Below are 3,917 nucleotides of genomic sequence, written 5' to 3' on the forward strand. Positions count from 1 at the left end.
CGTTCTGGAGGAGTTCACGTGGATGTTTGGGGGCCTTCCAAGGGGGCATCATTGGGAGGTAATAGGCGTTTGGTTTCCTTTGTTGGTGACTGTTCTAGGCGTGTTTGGGTTGCAACCAAATCCCCTTTGGAGAAAGTCCTAGTAGTATCCAACAGATTGAAGAAGTGTGTGATAGACAGAATGGTGAAGGTACTCCATTCTAGTGGGAGGTACAAGATGGACCTATTTCTGTATTGGAGCCGAGCTCACGGCATTTCGAGACACTTCGTTGGAAAGGAAATCTTGGGGCAACTAAATAGGGTGACAAATTTGGAGAACCGTGCCTTACTGGAGGAGGATCGGTGTTTGTGGTCGAGCAATGGTTTGCAGAAGAGTTTCTGGACAGAGGCTTCCGTGCAATTAAAAGGAGCGGCTACAGTGCAAAAGGCCGGGGATTGCTTTTGGCGGCTGCAGGTTTGCAAAAGCAGAAGAAAGAAAAGAGCGCAGAAGATTTGTTTGTTCGTGCAAACAGGCTTTTGTGTATCCCCTTTGAGAGATTATTTGTGCGAGGGATTTGAGAGTTTGTGTGAGGGTTTAGATTGAGTGATTGTAAACCCCAGTTGTATCTCTCCCTCTAATAGTAGATCTCCCCCTCCTTGCCCCGTGGACGTAGGCAGTTTGCCGAACCANATATGGTCATTGGTTCACCTCAGGTGGAGGTGTTTGAGGCCATTGGAGGTGCTATCAGCCGCAGAGTTGATGATATTGGAGAAGGGTTGCGAACTCTTCTATTGGATTGAGGTCGTTCGCGGCCATTTGGGTGAACTACGTTCGGCTTGATTCCTTGGGCAAGAGGATACGTAGGCAGTCTTATGATGCAGCCGGGTTAGATTATTTTGATGGGGGTGAGATCGATTTGGTGAGTTGATACTGACATTTGGAGAGTGTTTGCATTCTCATTTGGATTCTCGACTTGTTATGGATTGAGTCTGTTGTCGTGAATTGTTTCACGGTGTACTGGACACAACAAGTGAGACATTTGATTTGGTTGGTGTCGGCTCAGTTTTGGGAAAGCTTCGCCGAGGTGGAGAATTGTAAACACGGAAGTTGTGAGTGGATTGTGGGGGCCACGAGCTGGCAAACCTATCAAGACACGCGATTTGATGTAATCCCTTTCCGCTCATGAATTGGTTCAGCTCCGCGTGGCCCACCCGAAATTGAGTTGCATGCTATAAATAGGAATTGTATTTTCTCCTTAGGTTTTGCGGAAGCAGAGGGGACGTCTTTTGCTGGCGGCTGGAGAAAAATCGCAAGCAGCAAAGGGCGTGCAAAGGCGGGTACAAAGAAAAAACAAAGCGGCGGCTGCAGCAAAGAAAGAAAAATCTTAGGGATTTGTGAAGAGAGTTTTGTGCAGTCTCTTGTGTTTTCTTTTGTGAGAGATTAGAGAGTTAGTTTGAGGGTTTATTTTGTGAGATTGTAAACCTATTGTATTTTCTCTCTAATAGTAGATCCTCCTCCTTGCCCCGTGGACGTAGGCAGTTTGCCGAACCACGTAAAATTGGTTGTTTGAGTTTGTGGCCATTGTAATAGTTTTTAGGATCCCTCGACGCGCAGTCCTAGAGCTGACGAGAGGAAGAGCAAATATCCCACTTTGATGGGATATTAGGCTTTCAGATTCTTGTTCCCTTTGAGAAACAAGAATTCTTATCGATCTTTCTCTCTTATTGTGCACCAGAAACTCTGCCGAAATTTCCGCTGCGCACAACAAGTGGTATCAGAGCCCAGATTCCAGATCTAGGGTTTGGTTGGAGGAGTAGATCAATTTGGAGGCCCGTTTAGGACTTCGTTGGTGATAAAGGTGGGATCTTTTGGTAAAGACTCTATCTTTCAGTTTTGGATCTATTCTTTGTTCGTTGGTGCGTAAGATGTCGGGGAAAGAAGGTGCTTCGGGTGTCGAGGGTGGTTCTTCTGGCGCGAAGACCATTCAGAGTTTGAATATCCACTCTATGAAGATAGATGTGGAGAAATTTAATGGCACAAACAACTTTGGATTATGGAGATGCGAGGTTTTGGATGCGCTGAACGCGCAGAATTTGGAGGATACCTTGGAGTTAGATGGCAAGCCAGATGAGATTGAAGAGAAGGTTTGGAAAAAGATGAATCGAACGGCGTGTGGTGTGATTAGGTCTTGTTTGACTCAAGATCTAAAATATGATGTGATGAATGAGACTTCTGCGAAGAAGATTTGGGAGATTCTCGAAAGCAAGTATTTGACCAAGAGTGTGGAAAATCGCTTGCATTTGAAGAGGAGACTTTATCGTTTCCAGTTGAAGAAGGGAACCTCCATTAGAGATCACATGAACCACTACACAAAGCTTCTTGCGGATTTGGCGAATGTGGATGTCAAGATTGAAGATGAGGACAAGGCGTTGCTGTTGTTGAGTTACTTGCCCGACGATGAATATAAGGCCTTCGTTCTTACTCTGATTAATGGGAAGGCATCACTTTCGTATAGTGAGGTCACTGCTGCATTGGTGAATTATCAGCTTCGGAAGAAGGATAAGGAGAATTCGACTGAGTCGGTAGCAGAGGCGTTGGTCGCAAGAGGGAAGAATCCGAACCGAAAGAATTAGAAGTCACAGTCTAGAGTAGGAAAAGATCAGTGTGCTTGGTGCAAGGAGACTGGTCATTGGAAGAAAGACTGCCCAAAGCTCGACGAATGGATGAAGAATAAGCAGAAGGGGAAAGGGAAGCAGCCATCATCAGAAGCAAATATCGTATCGGATGGTAATAATTCTGACTCTTCTATTTATTCGCTTTCTATCAGTCCTACAGATAGCTATTCGGAGGAATCTGAATGGATGTTGGATAGTGGTGCGACCTATCATGTGTGCCCTAGAAGGGAATGGTTCTCCAGTTTTGAGAAGCTGGTGGATAGTGGTGTGGTGTACATGGCTGATAACCGTGCATGCCAGATCCTTGGGATAGGAAGAATTCGCATAAAGATGTTTGACGGGACTGTTAGAGAGTTAAACGATGTGAGATATGTTCCTTCTTTGAGGAAGAACTTGATCTCGATTGGAGCTTTGGTTGGAGAGGGTCTGAAGGTTTGTGTTGAGGACATGGTTCTCGAGATTACGAGAGACTCTCGTATTTTGATGAAGGACGTCGGGATAAATAACCTGTATTACTTGACTGGAGGTATAGTGGCAGGTGAAGAGCTGACTACTTCTGTTGATTCGACTAGACTGCGGCATTTGGGGCTTGGCCATTCCAGTATTGATTCCTCGCATAGATTGAAAGAGGGTGCAAAGACCTGCAGTTTGAAGTCCAGTGAACATGTTGATGTGAGCAAGAAGACCGAGGTGAAGTGTGGCACCTCTATTCACCGTGCTAAGGGTCGTTCTGGAGGAGTTCACGTGGATGTTTGGGGGCCTTCCAAGGGGGCATCATTGGGAGGTAATAGGCGTTTGGTTTCCTTTGTTGGTGGCTGTTCTAGGCGTGTTTGGGTTGCAACCAAATCCCCTATGGATAAAGTCCTAGTAGTCTCTAACGGTTTGAAGAAGTGTGTGATAGACAGAAAGGTGAAGGTACTCCATTCTGGTGGGAGGTACAAGATGGACCTGTTTCTGTATTGGAGCCGAGCTCACGGCATTTCGAGACACTTCGTTGGAAAGGAAATCTTGGGGCAACTAGATAGGGTGACAAATTTGGAAGACCGTGCCTTGCTGGAGGAGGATCGGTGTTTGTGGTCAAGCAATAGTCTGCAGAAGAGTTTCTGGACTGAGGCTTCGACATATTCGAGCCATCTTATTAAAGAGTTGTCAACTGCTGTGATTGGATGTAAAACTCTATTGGAAGATAGATCGGGTAGTGTCACTTTGGTTGAGGCTTCGATGAGGAAGCTAATTGACTCTCAGCAGGTGGAGAGTTTTGGA

This window comes from Asparagus officinalis, chromosome 2, assembly GCF_001876935.1.
Source record: "Asparagus officinalis chromosome 2, Aspof.V1, whole genome shotgun sequence".
NCBI lineage: Eukaryota > Viridiplantae > Streptophyta > Magnoliopsida > Asparagales > Asparagaceae > Asparagus > Asparagus officinalis.